Source organism: Eubalaena glacialis, chromosome 1 (genome assembly GCF_028564815.1).
Source record: "Eubalaena glacialis isolate mEubGla1 chromosome 1, mEubGla1.1.hap2.+ XY, whole genome shotgun sequence".
NCBI lineage: Eukaryota > Metazoa > Chordata > Mammalia > Artiodactyla > Balaenidae > Eubalaena > Eubalaena glacialis.
In genome coordinates this window covers 188,556,077-188,575,750 of record NC_083716.1, presented here as the reverse complement: position 1 = coordinate 188,575,750, position 19,674 = coordinate 188,556,077, and the positions used below count along the sequence as shown (strand labels likewise).

At 38.0% G+C, this 19,674-nt stretch overlaps 1 protein-coding gene and 1 long non-coding RNA gene across 4 annotated transcripts in view; one reads left to right on the top strand and one right to left on the bottom strand.

Moving 5' to 3' along the window:
• Positions 1 to 4,097, bottom strand: part of ITPRID2 (ITPR interacting domain containing 2) — a 103,350-nt gene extending 99,253 nt beyond the window's left edge. For all 3 annotated transcript variants that reach the window (XM_061185557.1, XM_061185535.1, XM_061185547.1), the window contains exon 1: positions 4,008 to 4,097. The gene's annotated coding sequence lies outside the window, so the exon portion shown is untranslated. The remainder of the gene's footprint in view (positions 1 to 4,007) is intronic.
• A 4,803-nt stretch (positions 4,098 to 8,900) lies between these two features.
• The window catches only part of LOC133099286 (uncharacterized), a 137,110-nt gene continuing 126,336 nt past the window's right edge, over positions 8,901 to 19,674 (top strand). The window contains exons 1-2 of the long non-coding RNA XR_009702314.1: positions 8,901 to 8,960; positions 17,893 to 18,045. This is a non-coding gene — a long non-coding RNA (uncharacterized LOC133099286). The remainder of the gene's footprint in view (positions 8,961 to 17,892; positions 18,046 to 19,674) is intronic.

Here is a 19,674-nt window from a genome sequence, read left to right as displayed (position 1 = left end):
AATGGATTCGAGACCTAAATGTAAGACCGGACACTATAAAACTCTTAGAGGAAAACATAGGAAGAACACTCTTTGACATAAATCACAGCAAGATCTTTTTTGATCCACCTCCTAGAGTAATGGAAATAGAAACAAAGATAAACAAATGGGACCTAATGAAACTTAAAAGCTTTTGCACAGCAAAGGAAACTACGAACAAGACTAAAAGACAACCCTCAGAATGGGAGAAAATATTTGCAAACGAATCAATGGACAAAGGATTAATCTCCTAAATATATAAACAGCTCATGCAGCTCCATATTAAAAAAACAAACAACCCAATCCAAAAAGGGGAAGAAGACCTAGATAGACATTTCTCCAAAGAAGACATACAGATGGTCAAGAAGTACATGAAAAGCTGCTCAACATCACTAATTATTAGAGAAATGCAAATCAAAACTACAATGAGATATCATCTCACACCGGTCAGAATGGCCATAATCAAAAAATCTACAAACAATAAATGCTGGAGAGGGTGCGGAGAAAAGGGAACCCTCTTGCACTGTTGGTGGGAATGTAAATTGATACAGCCACTATGGAGAACAGTATGGAGGTTCCTTAAAAATCTAAAAATAGAATTACCATATGACCCAGCAATCCCACTACTGGGCATATACTCAGAGAAAACCATAATTCAAAAAGACACATGCACCCCAATGTTCACTGCAGCACTATTTACAATAGCCAGGTCATGGAAGCAACGTAAATGTCCATCGGCAGACGAATGGATAAGGAAGATGTGGTACATACACACAATGGAATATTACTCAGCCATAAAAAGGAACGAAACTGGTTCATTTGTAGAGACGTGGATGGAACTAGAGACTGTCATACAGAATGAAGTAAGTCAGAAAGAGAAAAACATATATCATATATTAACACATATATGTGGAACCTAGAAAAATGGTACAGATGAACCGGTTTGCAGGGCAGAAATTGAGACACAGATGCAGAGAACAAACGTATGGACACCAAGGGGGGAAAGTGGTGGGGCGAGGGTGGTGGTGGTGGTGTGATGAATTGGGAGATTGGGATTGACATATATACACTAATATGTATAAAATGGATAACTAATAAGAACCTGCTGTTTAAAAAAATAAATTAAAAGAAAAAAATCATATCATTGCAGTTGAGAAGTTTAAAATCCCAGTTTAAAAAACAAAAAATTAAAAGCAAAAGAAAGGAATGTCTCCTCTGGCTTATCGGAGCAAGATAAAGTTTGGTGCTGATTGTGTATAGAAATATTACTATTTCTATTACTATTACTGAAATATTTTGCATAATCTTCTCTGTTTAGACAAATAATCTTCTAATATTACAAACAGACCATTTGTAGGTAACAGTAGGAAAGCACTGTATTACTTTATACATTATTCTGGATTTCTAAAGTTAGGTAAATTTCATATCAAAAGAGTATGGGAAAATTATCAAAGGCACAATGTTTTTAGAAATCTTTGAAATTATTTTGAGCTGTACCATAAAATAAACAATCCCAATTTCCAGAAAAATTTAAAAATAGGTGGTGTTAAAAAAAATTGATAAGCTTCTTAGTAAGGATCCCTGAAATAATTCTAGAACAATCAAAGACATGCTGAGTGCCTGTAATCGAAGAATTGACTGTCAAAAACCTTGAGTGCAGGGTATGAGATATGTCAAATTAATCTCATATTTGACTGAGTTTCTTGAATTGTAGATCAGAGTAATGCTATAAATGCAGTGTATCTTGATTTCCACAAAGGGTTTGTGAAATACCCTTAGGCTATCTGTGTTCTTGCAGACAAACTGGAAAAGCATGGGCTGATTGATAATACAGTTTGTTTTCCCTACACCACCAGCTAACTATTCCTTCTACCTTCATAGGCTCACCTGTTATAATGCTTTTTGGGAATATGTAGGACTCCTCAAAATAAAGTTTCAAAGCCATTAGACTCAATAATCAATATGTGCCTTTCGAAGTCTATCATTTTATGGTATTTCAGTCACTGTGATCTACAAACTATCAGTGCAATTCAGTCTCTTCTTAATTAAGGTTAAACAAAAATTTTATAGACTGATTCCCATCCCATCCTAGGTGGACATCACTCTTTTTGTAAAATTCTTAATCCACAGAGAAGCAAATCAATATCAGTTAATATTTAATTTTAAAGAATACCACTCAGAAATAAAAACAAGATTTATTGTTACACTATTAAATATATTTAATAGTTTATTAATGTCATAATCACTGTTATACTGACAAAGAAGAACTGGTGAGCTAGGTGGGAAGAAATCTGCCTGTAAGATATTGTATCAGTCTGACTTCTGCTCTACTCCACCCATTCTACATATTCACCTGTCACCCTACTCCAATAAATACAAAATGACTAGGCAAAAATTTTACCAGCATAGATATTTTAAGCACCATAATACCAATAATATCAAAAGTATATTGTCAGGGCAAAGAGAACTTTTTGACAAGGTTAAAAAAGGGAATGTAAGCTAGAATGGAATTGTTTAATTACATCTTACCTGGAAAGAAATGCACTGTTCCAAAAATGGTACTAAGTCACACCAAGTATACATTACTACAAACCATGCATTTATTTAAATGGGCTGCTTAATTTTACTACTACATAAATAAAAAATACAGTGTAATGAATTTGTGATAACTGATGATACTGTGATTTGTTATTTTAGTTTAAAATGTATAGAAATTCAAGAAAGGAGACTCCAATTTGACAAGTTAAAAATAAATGGATGGTTTGAATGTCATATTCAACTATCCCTTCCTTGATAGTGATTCGCATTATTGCACAAAATAGTTTCCTAACCAGAGTATTGGTTCACTGGTGGAAAACCCAAATCATATTATCATTAAAGGCATGCTGCAGTGCTTTCTTTCCAGCATCAGCTGGGGTTCATATTGCACAGGTCATCTTTATACTCAGGTGTCTTCAAACTCTGAACAAATGGAAACTTACTTAATGAGACAACAAATATTTGACCTGACTTGTATCCATTACAGTGATCTTCCTTGTAAAGGAAATACATTCCTAGGAAATCCAGAGCCATGCAGGAGAGGAGGTAAAATATGACTTTGAAAGAGAGGATCAATAACAGCGCTCAACTAGGTTTCCTGCAAATTTGACAAAGCTTATTTTCAACGTATAGTCTGTGTAAACTGTGTGATGTTGTGAGTGTAAGTTCACGGGATTACAGAGTTCAACCTAACCCTGTGAAAGTGTGAACTCTTTAAGAGTGGGAGGATGAATTGACTTAACAAACTCAATACACAGGGTCCTTGTCAAACACTTATCCCACATTATTACCCACAGTGAGCACTACTTTGCCTGGGAGCAACTAACCTTGAATCAAGAAATGATATTTTCCTTCCTGAGAAAGAAGGGTGCATTTTTTGTTTGTATCATATGTATTAGTAAGCTACACTGAGTATAGGACCCTGATTTTATCTTCATCTTTAAGACAAAAACATGAGGAAAATAGCCAACAGAGCAGCTTTGTTTTTAAGAGAGACAGGTAACCAAGTTATACATAAGATCAACAAGTCTTCCTTTTGAAGTTAACAAATATAAAGTCCATGTCTCAGCTGGAACCAGTCAGATTTGAAATCTTTTCTCCAAATAGAAATAATGATATTTGCTTCCATAGCAATGATTTTAGAATTTCAACCCTAAATACACTCACAACTTCTTGGTTTACCTGTATCTACTACTCTGAAAACAATGAGAAACAAACTCTAGAGCCTGTCTCACAGACCTCAATTATTAGGGCTACCTCTTTAAAAAAAATTTTTTTCCCTCAGAACCTTCAGCTGGAAGAAAATCAATTTAGCACGATTTTACTTGAAGCTATCCCAAGTAAAATCATCATTTCATATTCACCCATTCACTCATAAAAGCATTTAAGTGATTTAGGAAAAGTTAAGCATAAGGGAGAAGATAGCACTTTCAAATAAATCCAAATCTTACCTGGTAAATTGAAATGGAACAATACCCCTGAAATCCTTCTTGACTTGCGCTCCTCTGCTCAAGGGACAACTAAATCACAGCAGCCAATATTCTTAAACCCTGAAAGAAAAATCAGGAAGCTTGATCTGTGCACATAATGGCCTGCATAATGTAAGAAAGCGCCGTTTCTTGGCAACTAGGAAACAATCCTTTTCAATTAACTCACAGCAATTGGCCCACGTTTGTTGTGAAACAGAGAGTAAAGAAAATGTTTTAAGAACTCAAAAGAACCTGGTAATAGCTCACCAAGAAAGCCAGGTCAGTCTGTTCATTTTGAAAAGCATTTTAATTAATTGACTGCCCATTCTATTTGCCTAACCCTTTGCTAAGAACTTTCATTGACCTACCTTTCTCACTTCCTTGTTGCATTATTTACCTAAAACCCCAGTCCTGAAGAGTTGCATTTATTGTTGCAGCAACATAGTGAAAAGGTGAAAGATAATTCTAGCAAACCAGTGGTATGTAATGTTATCCTGCCTACCATTTTGCATACCATATGTTGCTTTCTAAAACAGCTTGAATGTAGCCCTGGATGCTCACTAGGATACATAATTCAAAACAGTTGTATGCTATAGTCTCTCCGTTGTTAAAGACCACCTCCAGCAGGCATTAATTTTAGGTGATAGGTAGGAAGTGCCGCTGGGGTAGGTTAATTTTGTGCTGATTTAACTATTTTGGGTGATTCATATATACAGTCGTCCTTGGGGGGGTTTGTTCCAGCCCCCTACCCCCCACCCCCCACTGAGAATAACAAACTCCATGGATGCTTAAGTCCCTTATGTAAAATGGCATAGTATTTACACACAACCTATGCACATCTTTCCATATACTTTAAATCTTCTCTAGATTACTTATAATACCTAATACAATATAAATACTATGGAAATAGTTGGAAGTACAATGTAAATGCTGTGTAAATAGTTGCCAGGCACGTAGCAAATTCAAGTTTTGCTTTTTGGAACTTTCTGGAATTTTTTTCTTCAAATATTTTTGATCTGTGGCTGGTTGCATCTATGGATGCAGAACCCACAGATATGGAAGACCAACTGTACTTGTGAGAATCTGATGAACTCTTTGGATAATCTTCTTAGGGTGCTTTGCATTCTTCCATACATACTTGAAATTTAATATATTAATAGGGGTCTGTATGTGGGACACTTATTTAAGAATCTCTGTTCAAAAAGGCAAGTGGTAAGGAAAATATGTAATACAGAGATAATTTTTGCTGTTAATCAAACTTTAGCAGTGCAAATGGTAAAATTTTAACTATCAAGTATGACTATCTCCCAAATGAGAAGACATTTTAAGATAGATAATTTCCATATCAAACTATCCAACTAAAGCCAAATTGGATGAATTTTGTCTTCATTCCCTCCCCCCACCCCCACCATTTTGCCAAGATTGACCAAGAGTGTCTGTTATGGTGTTTACTTTCAACAGCTCCTTTCTTTTTTCCTTTTATCATCCAATTCTCCCTAAAATGTGTCAATCTGGTCGTGCTATCATTAATGGGCAATTCTTCTTAGGTAATATTTTTTAAAATATAACCTTTTGGAGGGATTATCTTCACACAAAGCACTTTCTCTGTTGGTGAGAACTTGAGGCAGTGTCGTAAACTGTTGAAGGTGATGTATTTGGGTAGACCTTCTGGCACCTTCAGATCACATTCCTTGACAGCTGTGTACACTTTCCATGGACAGAACTGGCTGGGATAATTTTGTAAGTGTTTCTTCAGCTTTCTAACTGACTCTTCCACTTGCTATCTCCATGACCTCAGGCAGATTTGTTAAACATTTTGTGTCTCAGTTCCCTTATCTGTCAAATGAAGTTAATAATATTTACATCATAGGGTTATTTTGAGGATTGACTAAGATTACATATGTAAAGCTTCTTAAAACAGTGCCCAGCAAATGGTAAGTGCTCAAAGGTTAGCTATATTATCATTGTTGTTGTTGTTAGCATTTCTGAACTAAATAACTTTCAAGGTCCTTTTCAGATTTAGGATTTCCAAAATCCTATGTAATCCTTACATAAAAATCTAAAGTAATGTAAAAAAAAGGCTCTTGAGGCATATAATATAAAATTACTCTTCTTGGGCTTCCCTGGTGGCGCAGTGGTTGAGAATCAGCCTGCCAATGCAGGGAACACGGGTTCGAGCCCTGGTCTGGGAAGATCCCACATGCCGCGGAGCAACTGGGCCCGTGAGCCACAATTACTGAGCCTGCGCGTCTGGAGCCTGTGCTCCGCAACAAGAGAGGCCGCGATAGTGAGAGGCCCGCGCACCGCGATGAAGAGTGGCCCCCACCTGCTACAACTAGAGAAAGCCCTCGCACAGAAACGAAGACCCAACACAGCCATAAATAATAAAATAAATAAATTAATTAAAAAAAATTGATCATTAGAAAATACTGGTTCATTGAATTGACATTTTAAAAAAAAATTACTCTTCTTCCTTTTTTTATAGATAAAACCTCATTTATCATCTAATATGTCTAATATTTAGAGCTTTTGTATGCCTTTTTCACTAACAAAGAAAAATGCACAATTATTTTGAAAAGTTAAAAATCTCTTTATCTTTCTGAAAAATTCATTCCTGTTGAACAGATTGATTTAATTTAACCAAATGCATAGAGAAGCAGAAATTCTGCAAGAATCTTTTCTAAGACATTTTATTATGTGCAATGCAATTATAAAAGAATCACAAGCTTTTCTTCTTATATTCTTAAAATGTATGGACCATTGCTTCAGCTTTTGGCATCCATTTGGATGTATTTTTAACCAGCAGCTGCAGATCCTAGTATTTGAGAGGAAATGCATGCTTTTCAGTATTCGCTGTAAACACAGTCCATCCAGAGTGGCCATAAAGACTCCATCTGATCCTCTCCAGCTTAAAAGGCAGGCTTAACCTTAGGTCTTGGCCGAATGCTCTGTGCAGCTTCCTCAATCGAATACCACGCCATATCTCTGCTAGGAAAAAGTTCAACATTATTCTAAGAGACCAAATGAACCAATCTTCTTTGGAGGGATTGGATTCAGCTACTCGAGTAGATATTTACCATCATATGCTTGGTACATGAAAGTGCCTCCCTTGTTTTTTATTTCTAGCAGTCTTGTTTGCCTCAATATCTTGAAATAGCAAATTCTGGCACAGGGGAAATTACCTATGAAATGTGCAAACAAACTGAAAGGCCAATATTTGTTTAAAAGTACCTAACTCTGGAGAGTAACAGAAATACTCTGGAAAACATCAATCTAGTGTCTCTCTTCACAGAAGATTGGATGTAATGTGAAAACAGTGCTGCATAAGCTACTGGGAAGTGTGAATTCCTCATCACAAATTCTATAACAGTCTAAGTCATAGAGTCATTTCCCTTCCGTAACTCTGAGAAAGTCCTCAAAGTTCAGTGCTACCAATTCAAACAACACAAAACATAGCATGATATATAGCATTTATTAGTAACTTTCGAGTACCTTTATTTCTAATTCAATATAATGTTGAAAAATGATTCATCATGGGAAATACTAAAATTTAAATAAAAATAAAATCAATGCTCTTACACAAAAAATATAGAAGTCACAGGTAATCCTTCTACAGCTTATAAATTTGCAAGCAAGACACTAAATCTCATGACACATGTTGATGAGGACTCTGCAAAATAATTTTTACGGACAGTAATGATGAAATATTTTACAAAATATTTTATAAGCATTGACTAAAAATAGAAATAAAAGTTTAGCAGAGTACAGTCAGTCAAACTGAATATTTCTGAGTTCTCATTTTTGGAGCTAAGAAAAAAATTGAGGACCGTATAAGGAACTGCCCAAATTCCCATCAGAAGGGTAAGGTTTCCATAATCCAGGATTCTAGTTTTTCAGCCTCCAGTAAGAAAGAACTGACCTGGGAAACTTGTTAAACATGCAGATTCTTGGACCCCAATCCCAGAGATACTGATTGAACGTCTTGAGGGAAGCCAAGAGATATGTATTTTAGGTAGGCTCCCGGCACTGGCAACAGTGGGCTTAGGGCTGCTGTTGAGAAATACAGGTAGTTGGGTCTCTGCTTCTCTGACAGAGGGAACACTTGGATAATTGAAAGAGGAGGAAGGTAACCGAAAGGGAGAAATGTGATTGGTCCTGAGGAAAAATAGGAAAATACAACTCAGCTTCCCTGAGCCAGAGAATAGGATAGAGCAGGGTGAAGAATGAATCTTGAGAGGCAGAAGATGTAGACATACCTGTAATGGCTTCCCATTTCCTACTTGTAACGACATTTAATGTAATAAAAGTCAAAGTCCTTACAATAGACTACCAGACTGGGCCCCTCTTACCTCTCATTTCTTACTGTTCTCCCCTTAACTGACTCTACTTGGCCTGCCCACTATTCTTTAAAACACAGCATCTCCTCTACTTCCTTCACATCTTTCCTTAGATGTCATCTTCTCAAGAACCCTTCTCTGACCACCCTATCTGAAACCACAACCCCTGCCCAACCCCACTGACACTCCCTATTCCCTTCCTGACTTAATTTTCTATCATTTATTACCACATTCGATACTTACAGTGTTCATTTTCTGTCCCCACTAGACCATAGACTCTATAATGGCAGGAATTTTTATCTGTTTTGTTTACTGGTATATCCCCAGCATCTATTGATAGAATGTTCCTGGTACACTGTAACTACTACTACACAGGATTAAAGAGGGTCCCCATTAAAAAGGATGATATTGTTAACATTTAGAGACAGAAAGGACTTTACTCAGCATGAGAAGTAGAGGAGAAAATTATTTAGAAGATTCATTTAAATCTCTCTGTGCTGTTCTAGGAAAAAGAAACATAAGAAGGAACTGAAGTATGGGAATCTTTTCAACCGTTACAACGCTTCAAGGTATATTTATTTTCCATTCTTTCACAAAGGTAAGCATGGGTAGTTATTGTTTAACCCTATCAAAAGCTAATAATTGTGTCACTTTAGCCTTGGGGAAATGAAAAACAGGAAACATTTTATCAAGGTGCATAGATTCATAAGTAATATTTTAAAAGGTTATTTGAAGGGTGTTAACAGAATTGCTTTTGAACAGACCTGTATTAATGTAAAATAAAAATTCTATTTTTTTTGAAAAACCTGGAAATTGGCCACTGATACCCTATTTTTTTTTACTTACATGGCTAAGCTGAACATTACTTTTTGAGCAAAACCACTATAGAAATAAGCCTTAAGCAATGGAACTTATTATTCTAATTAATAATGGCAAGATTACCGCATTATATTGCAAAGTGCATTTCTTCCAAATGGCCTAACTCAACAGATTAAAACAGGAATGACCTCACCAGTTCATCTGAAAAGCGAGGAAAGGCCTTGCCTACCTCAAAATCTTTCTTTCACTCCTTCCGCAACTCTTGTTCCTTAGGAAAGTTCGCTTTTGTTTGTATATTAGACTGGGCTTTTCTCCCATAATAATATGAAAATACCTCTAAGTTATTTGCAGTGACATTGTAATGGCCTAGTGGCTTTCCAACTGTTTCACCTAGTGGACAGCTGAGTCTTGTTCAAAGGACAACCTCTGACCGCAGGTGCATAGAAGTGCCGGGAGAGGGGCTGGGTACAAAATTAGAACTGACATGAGAACAGAAGGGGGAGGAGGAGGTGAGAAATGTTTCCAACTTCCTGCATTGTCCTGTGTACAGGAGACAAGTGACTCTCTCAAAGTCAGATAATCTCCAAATACTTCCTGACATTCCATTCCTTTTCCATTCCAACATCTTCAAAATTCAAAATCTCTTCAACAAGTAAATTAGCATTAACAAATAACCATCACATGTATACTGCATTTCCAACAATGTTATCTATATGCCCTTCCCAAAATATTCTCTCTCCCTCTCCCTCGATTTCCCTCATTCTCTCTCTCTGCCTTCCTGCCTCCCTCTCCTTCTCCACTTCTCCCTTCTCCCTCTCTCTCTTTCATACACACACTCACACACACACACACACACACACACACACACACACACACGACCTATTGAAAGTGTATGCTCACTCTTATCTGACTTGTTAACTATATATCTACTGTGTGCCAAGCCCTGGTAAGTAAATTACATGTGTTATTTCATTTAACCCTTAAAACAACCTTAGAAGGTGAATACTTTTATCTCCATGTTACAAATGAGGGAAATGAGCCACAGAGAGGTTAAGTAAATTTTCTAGTCATACTTATTAACCAGAGAGGCTAAAACCAGATCTGACTCCAAAATACTTACTTTGAATCATCACGCTATATGAGCTCTCCTCAACCCCCTGCCATATCCAACAAATGATTATATTTGAAAATTCCCCTGACTTTTGTGTGTTAAACAAATAATAACATAAATTAGAATGCCTGGCAAATCTACTGCTTATGACCTTCTGAATAGATTTCTTTAGTTCAATTAACATTTTTTTGGGCTTTTTATAAAACACCATGAAGTACTTTTAAGGACAAAAGAAGCAAACATTTTCATGTGGTCTTATGTAATGATGTGCAATTTAGACCTAATCCTTTTAGCCCAGAGATGGAAGACTGACACTCTAAACAAAGCTCATTGTGTTCTTTTGTGCTGCCATAACAAGGTATTTAAAGGATGAAATTCTGGCTGGCAGATGGACTTCTTGGCATAACTCTACGTGCATCACAGAAATTGTTTTGTTTCAGAGGATTCAAACAAGATGCCTGACATTTCTTAGAAGATATTTCTACTTGTAAATATGGTAACTTGTTAGGTAGGGGTGTTAAGGGACAATAATGAAGGCTTTTAAGGCCTTTTTCCTGTCTGTAACTTTGTATGATATGTAAAAAGTACATTTACAGAAACTCATCCAACCTCAGTGAACACTCACACTTGAAGCCCTGAGTTGCTGTGTTAGAATTCCAACTACCCAAAGCTTCCAAGATGTGAGGAAACTAAGCCAGATTTAGGGGCCACCTGTATGTGCTTCAGTGGACAGCAGAGCTCAGCTCCCAGTTGACAGCTAGTGTCGACTGCCAGCCATGAGAGGGAGCCTTCTTGGACATCCAGCCCAGCTGAGCCTTCAGAAGACTGTAGCCCTGGCCAACATTTGACAACAGCTGCATGAAAGACTCCAGGCAGGATTTGCCCAGCTGAACCCTTCCTAAAATTCCTGTCAGACAAAATCATGAGCAAAATGAAATGAATGTTTTATATAAGTAGGTTTTAGGTGGATTTGCTATGTAGCAAAAGTAACAGATTTTGTTACCTGGAAGTAGGGTGTTACCAGGACCAGTGAGCATCAAAGTGACTGTCAATGAAGGCTTGAAGGAGAGTGAGTGAAATGTTATTGGGGGCTGGAAGATAGAAGACCTTGGATATGTAGTGGTGGGAAGTTTATGAAAACTATCACTGCAGAATATAGAACTGCACCTAGTGAACTAATTGATCTGGATAAGGATATTTCTAGGCTAAATGTTGAAAGTGACAAGGTTTTCTAGCTACTATCATAAAATGAAGATAAAGAGATATGAGTTAAAATAGAAATTATTCCATTTTCAAGCAGAATGTAGAACAAGTAAAAATGGCCCTTGCTTTGCTAGGTTTAAAACTAAAACCAATTCTCATCCCTAGTCTCTCCCAGAAGAAGACTCTCAAAAGTAAAAAAGAGCCTCAGGGCAAAGAGTAAATCCAGGGTGCTGTCAGGAATCATGGTCTTAGGGTAAATATGAAGCAAAATGTATAACTGTAAAATCCTTTCTTAAGACCTAGAAAGATTTAAGGTGATTTCTCAGAGACCCTTTCAAAAGCCTTTTATGGATTTATAGGATGTGCCTCACGGCATCTCTATTTTCAGTTGAGCAACAGCCCTTCTGAGAATTTTAAACAGTCTCATAGGGAACCCAAAGTAGAGATCTGCTCTTAGGTCAAATTTTCAGTTTTTGTATAGGGATACACTGTACAAGATTGAATATTTTAAGCAAAAAGCAAGTTATCATACCATTACATAAGCCAAAACCAACCCAAGTTTCAAATGAGGATATTTTCTTTGAAGTTTACCTCAGCAGACTCTAAAATATAACATTCCGTTTGGAAGGGGAAGTGTGTACATGGCCATTGTGAGTTTGCCTGACCAAAGTCCCCTACCAACCTCCATTTGTTTAGACAGAGTCCCCCAGATGTAGGACATCTACCGTTGAATCATTTGTTAGCAAGCTTTGGAATCCCCAGCAGAGGCTGCTAATTTGTTAACCATACAATAGCTTGCATTCTCAAGCAGTCCAATTTTAGGGAACAGACAGCGGGATTGTGAGTTTGAAGAGAGCATGCTGTGTTGCAATAGTGGCAGGTTTCAGAGGCAGAGATGTGAGGGAGATTAAAAGAAAATTTACAGGCTTGGCATTAGGAGGTACACGTGTTCTCAGTCCTGCCAGAGCTTCACCTCTGTGACGAAATACTTGACAGCATCGACAGGTGTACTTGATAATGTTGAAAGTTGCAGAGACTGGTACATCTGCTCCCCTACCATGCACCAACAGGAAGGAGAAAAGTTCTCTGGAAATGTGTTAATGCTAGAGAGTCTTTTGCAATGAGCCATATGACAAGGTGCTATTGAACAGTTTGGAAAATCAGATTCAGTCAAAGCATGTTATTACAAGAGCGACATACAGTAAGGCATTATTGGAGAAGCTTTAGAATGGGAGATCTAAATTCGCCTTGTTAGTAAAGATTTATTCAAGAAGAGGAGAGAGAAAGGTGACATATGCTGTCTTGATGGAACCCAACCAAATGGCAGACTTGAACTGGAGACCTTAGTAGAGACTTGGGGAGTTGCAGCCGAGGTTGCTGGTTTAACAGCCTTCCCAGTAAAATCAACTTCCCTGTAAGTAAGGTCCCAGGAAGTTGTTTCCAACTTCCAGCTCGGGTCTAAAACTCAGAAAACCTGGTGAGAGACTGTGTCCATTAACTTAGTGTATGAAGTCTGATCTCAGAGAGAACAGCTGGGACCATCCACCTTTAACTTAGGAGCTACTCATTTATATGGTACATTTTTAATGCATAGGTTGCCAGGTGGAAGTATCTTCCTCCCCCCGCCTTTAAAATTTTGTTATAGAAAAGATGGGTATTTCAAAGCAAACAACACTTGCTATGGGAGACTTTCCTTAGCCATCCAGAAACTAAGAGCAGAAAACAAGGAGGAACCAAGGAGACAACTAATCCCTGCAAGCAAAATTGCCCAATAGATACTCTGGCTCCATCTTCTTGTAGGAGGCAGAGATCATGCATGTAAGGGCTGAAAACAACAGAAGCTGATGCTCCTTCCTTGTATGTAGAAGTCATTAACCCAAAAGTCAGCCTTGATTCTGAGAGTGGAAAAGATGATAGAGGACGCTGGTGGGAATTTTTTTTTCAGGCCCATATTCTCTAAAGCTGTGATCTTCTGGCTAGGGACAACTGTATAACACCCAGAAAGCAATATGCCACAGAGATGGCTGCTGATGCAGGAAGACCCTGCCTGATTAGGCTGGGGTAGCAGCGGTATTGGCACGAGTGACTAGCACTGTATAGGTGAGTGTGAAAAACCTTCCTAGTATCCAAGTGACAGGGCAGAGTCAGAAATAAATAGCTCAGGTGCCAATTCAAATTCTCAAAGAAAAAAAAAAAAAAAGAGTTGTTTGGGCTCACAGAGGAGTTTGAGGCTTAGGTGCCAAAAGTAAATTCAGTCCTGTTTTTTCACCCACACCTCAGAAGAGGATTTGTACAGAAGGTGAGCAAGAGGCTCCATTTCCCCCTCAGGATGCTGTATTTGATGCTGTTGTGCACCACCCACATCCCCTTCTAGAACCAAGTTCTCTCCAAGTTGACTGGAATTTTGGATGCTGACAGCTCACAGCTGTGTTCTTCAGGAATTGCCCCTGGCTCAAGGAAGTGGCTTCACTCAAAGTTATGCCCTCTTCCTGGGATGGAGCAGACATTCAATGCCTGGGTCATACAGAATACAAAGATTCATCCCCCTTACCTTGATTCTCAAGACATCTCTAAAGGGCCATTCCACCTTCAAAAGTGGATTCATGGAATCCACTGAGGCTGTTCTTATAACAGAGCACCTTCCCTTTTCACGTGTCCTTGATTAGCAGTAATTCCCATAACAAATTAACTTAAACATTTTGATACTAAGTGTCACGACACTTTGCCACATGCTAGGAAAATCAAAATTATGACCTGGTCTCTGGCTTCAAAGAGATTTTAACTTATAGAAATGATAAATGACTCCAAAGTATCATACAAAGCTGTATGGCCTAAGCATGAAGGTGCTGAGTCATTCAATCATTAAACTGTAAACACCTGTACGTGCTTTGTGCAGCAGTATAAAGGTCAGTAAGGGTTGGACACTGCTTTTAAGGATTTCAGTGGGTTCAGGGGAGGGAAGGTTTATTCTTGACAAGAGTTTCTTCATGGAGGCTCCATTTGTTTGTTTACGTATGTCCTCACTTACTTCGGAAAAAGAATTTGAGTTGGATCAGAAAAAGTAATTAAGTATTTCACAAAGGGTTGGGGTGTGATGGAGTAGGAGGGAAACTCCAGGATGAAGGAATAACATGAAGGCAGTAGGTAGAAGGCCGTTTCCTCACAATGGTTTCTGATAGGGTCTTTTAAAATTGGCACCGGAGGAGAATATTTAACAGGAAAAGAGAGTCTAAAGTGAGGAGAGGCCTGAAGACAAAGGTAAGGAATTCTGGTTTTGTTTAGTAGGAAGCATAAAGATTGTTTCTTCTTTATCTCCTATGTTTATTTAAAACTTTATTGTCTAGCTCAGTCTCTATCCCACGTCATGCCATTGTTTGTTGATGGTGGTATCACGATCACTGTACTAGACGTCCTCATTTTATGACTCACCTTCATTCCATTTCATTTGTCTCCATCCTTGGCCATGTTTGTCATCTCACTTTAAGAAATAATAAACTGTTGTTGTTTTAAACCACTTGGTTTGGGGGTAGTTTGTTATACAACAGTAGACAACTGATACACAATTTGGACTTTCGCCCAAAAGCCTCACTCAGGGTAGCCTTGAAAGACAGCAGTGAGGGACAGTCTCTCACCATTGGCAGAGGTTTGGGTGTGTGCATGATTATCTGTTTTGTGTCAGAAGAGAAGCAGGTTGATATAAGATTATACATGAACTCATTAGCAGTGACAAACGGTTTGGTTAATTGTTCAGGGGCTTGGAAGGAGAAAGAAGAGTGAGAGAGAGTTTTCGAGAAGAGGCATGTGAATTGACATATAAACATGGGCATAAAGTGTGGATATCTTTGATTCACATCAAAATGCCCACCAGAGAGAATCTGTTGAAGGGGCACTAAATAACCATGTAGAATAACTTAGCCAGTCTTTGTTGAAAGTCACTCCAGTGTTGCACAAAGGGTTTATACAGGAGAAACTATGGAGACAGGGATGGAGGCTGGGCATGAGCCCAACAACGTGGACTCACCAGAGCAGACCTAATGCTGCTGCTGCCTATCATCTAACCTACCAGCAGCAAGACTAATGCTGCCCTCTAATATGGCACCGTACCTTGAGGGGGCCAACTAGACAAAGTTGATGACACTGTGTCTGTGAAATCTCGAGAGGCAGAAATTTTGAGTGGTGTTCTCTATATGATTGCCTTTCCTGCTCATTAGACTCATAGGCTGCACCATTATCCATGAGCAAACAAAATGTTTGATCTACCAATATGTGATCCTACATAAATTTCATTGGGCCAAGCAATGCACTTTACATCAAATGAGGTGTGACAGTAGGCATCTGACCATGAGATTCACTGGTCCTATCACATTTTACCACCCTGATTCTGCCGGCCTGATAGTGATGGAATGGCTTTTTGAAAGTGTACACCTAAGGTGGAAAGTTGGAAATTATACTGTGCAAGAATGTGGTATATACCTTCATCCTACGGAATCAAGAGCACACCCTAAATCATCAACCATTATGTGCTGCTGTATTCCCCAAGGGAAAATACGTGGATCTGGGAACTAAGGGCTGCAAGGAGAAGGGACTATGTTTATTATCACTTCCAATGACCCATTTGGGGAACTTGTTCTTCCCATCCCCACAACTCTACATCCTGTAGGTTTTTAATGGCACATTAAATATAATACATTTGGCACACAAGTGAGCTGCTTAGAGAAGAGGGTGAAGGGAAGGGGGTTCCTGGTATTGCTCTAACCAATTTTAATGGTAAATGGACATGTGCAGAAGCCACAACCTGAGAAGGGCACAGCAACTATGGGCCCAGACCCCCTCAGGGAAAGGGGCCTGGGTCATCCACCAAGTAAGTGCTGGAGACCAGCTGACTACCCATTGATTGTCAAGGGTGGGTGAACTCTAATAGAAGAGGTTAATAGATGAGGGAGACTATAAATATCAGATGCAGCCTAGAGAATAGTTGGAGAGGTGAGGGCAGCTGAGGGTGGGGGAGGAAGGAGAAAGGGAGAAGGAGGCTGACACTAGGTTGTCCCACTAAACTTCCTCTAAAAGCTTACCGAGGAAAGGAGGAGAATTGTAATCCTGGAGGAGTTGTTTCCTTGTGGAGGGAATATACTGTGCAAAGCAAGTGGAACTAAATGGCATGGGATGGATTGTAGTGGATGCATTTGGAGACCTCCTAGATTCCCCTTCCTGGTTAAGGCTTCATGGTCCCAGATGCTGGGAGTATTGACTACTGATTACTTACAGTTGCATCCAACTCTGGGAATTGCCCTCAGCTGAAGGAAACTGCCATGCTCAAGTCTTAGCTCTAGTTTCTGGGGGCAGCCATATCTGATGATGGATTGTTGTGGGGTACATTCCTTAATGTGGGACATCTTTGTAGGATCATCTCATTCTTGAGGGATCTCTGTGGCATTGGCTGAGACTACTGTTTCAACTGTATCTCATTTCAAATTCTACCTTTGCTCAATCTAGCTTCCCTTGCTCCTTCAAAGCGCACTTCTGTTTTCAAGAGCACTTCTGATAAACCTGCGTGCAAATTCCAGGTGAACTTTACCTAGAACAGTATTGTGTATTTATATACCTAAATTTCTAAGAAAGGCAGCTCCTGAAGCCTCCTTTATTCTGATAACCTCCTTAAGCAGTTTCGTGTATATAACGCTGAGTGTAGGAGATCCTTATATTCTACACAAAATAAGAGGAATTCAAAATTCACAGGAAGCAATTTCATAGAGAGGGAACAAAGACCACATGAGAAATTGAAAGAAAGATGAAGAAACCTGGTAAATGTGGGAGGAGTAGATTTCTTGTTGAAACTGGTGAAGGGATTGAGTTTTGCATCCAGGTTGACAAGGAGGAATAAAAGTAGGTATATATATATATATATATATATATATATATATATATATATATATATATATGTATGTATATAGGAGTCACACAGACAGGATCTATGGTTCCCCCCCACCAGAACTTCTACAGATCCTTGAAATTGGAACTTTGAGAGGCAGAAAAATCCATGGCAGATATCAGATTATAAAATACATTAGGTGTATCAAGTTGTATTCTTTTAGAGTTGAATTTGTTTTCACACTAGTATCTCTTCCTAAATGCATTTTTTTAAGTTTTTAATTTTTAAAAAATATTAGGCTGCTCCATGTCTTAGTTGTGGCACGTGGGCTTCTTAGCTTGCAGCATGCATGTGGGATCTAGTTCCCCGACCAGGGTTCAAACCCGGGACCCCTGCAATGGGAGCTTGGAGTCTTACCCACTGGACCACCAGGGAAGTCCCCCTAAATGCATTTTTGAAAAATTATTTGGTGCTGTTATTTTGATTTATCAGCATTGAGGTCATACTTGACTTTGCTTTCTCTCAAAGGCTATATCCAATACGTCTGGAAACCTCATTGGCTCTACCTTCAAAATATATTCAGAATTCAGGAAGTTCCTCAGGCAAAAAGGAATATGAGACCAACCATAAACCTGGATCTACATCAAGAAATGAAGAGTATGGGAAATGGAGTAAAACAAGGTAATATAAAATTAATTTTTCTTATTTTAGTTCCTTCAAGAGATAACTATCTAAAGCAAAAACAGTAGTAATGTATTATATATTTATTGCAAATGTAAACATAAGTCTGACAAAAGCAGATGCAAGGGAGCAATTGGTCATATACTATTTTTTTCAGTACTTTTATTGAAGTATAGTTGATTTACAATGTTGTGTTAATTTCTGCTTTACAGCAAAGTGATTAAGTTATATGTATGCATTGTATATATTTTTTAAATATTAGACATATACTGTTTTAAGGTCCTTACACTACATTTGAAGTGATGTAATATGGTTTTAAGCTAGATCTTGATTAATTAAACATATATTTTAAAACATATAACAACCACAGACCTTTTTATAAAAAGGTAAAAGCCCATAGTAGAAATAAACTAGAATAAAAACAACACTCTGAATTCAAAAGAAGGCAGAAAAAGGAAAAAAGAAACAAAGAACGGATAAAACATTAGAAAACAGCTAGCAAGAGTTTGATCTAACCATGGAATAATTATATTAAATGTAAATGAAATAAACACACCATCTAAAGGCCCAGAATGCCAGATTGGCTAAGAAAGCAAGACTCAACTATATGCTGTCTCCAAGAAACCCATTTGAAATATAGAACACAGATAAGTTAAAAGTAAAGAGATGGGAAAATATATACTATGAAAATACTAACCAAAAGAAAGCTGAGCAGCTATGTTTATAACTGACAAAGTAGACTTTGAATAATAAATATTACCAGAGATAAAGAGGAGCATTACATAATGATAAAAGGGCACAATTATGGTTGGAGATCAACACTCCTCTCTCAGCAATTGATAGGACAAATAGAAAGTATGTTCAGGATATAAAAGACCTAAACATTATTGACAACTTGACTTAATTAGTAATTGTAGGACACTCCACCCAACAACTGTAGAATAGACATTGTTTTCCAGTTCAAAAGGAACATTCACTAAGATAGACCATCTTCTTTTTTACCAGTGTTTTTTCATTTTTTTGAATTTTTGCATTTTATTTAATTTATTTTTTTATACAGCAGGTTCTTATTAGTTATCCATTTTATACATGTTAGTGTATCCATGTCAATCCTAATCTCCCAATTCATCACACCACACCCCCACCCCCAACCCACCCACGCCACTTTCCCCCCTTGGTGTCCATACGTTTGTTCTCTATATCAGTGTCTCAATTTCTACCCTGCAAACCGGTTCACCTGTACCATTTTTCTAGGTTCCACATATATGAGTTAATATACGATATTTGTTTTTCTCTTTCTGACTTACTTCACTCTGTATGACAGTCTCTAGATTCATCCACGTCTCTACAAATGACCCAATTTCGTTCCTTTTTATGGCTGAGTAATATTCCACTGTATATATGTACCACATCTTCCTTATCCATTCATCTGTCGATGGGCATTTAGGTTGCTTCCATGACCTGGCTATTATAAATAGTGCTGCAATGAACATTGTGGTACATAACTCCTTTTGAATTATGGTTTTCTCTGGGAATATGCCCAGTAGTGGGATTGCTGGGTCATATGCTAATTCTATTTTTAGTTTTTTAAGGAACCTCCATACTGTTCTCCACAGTGGCTGTATCAAT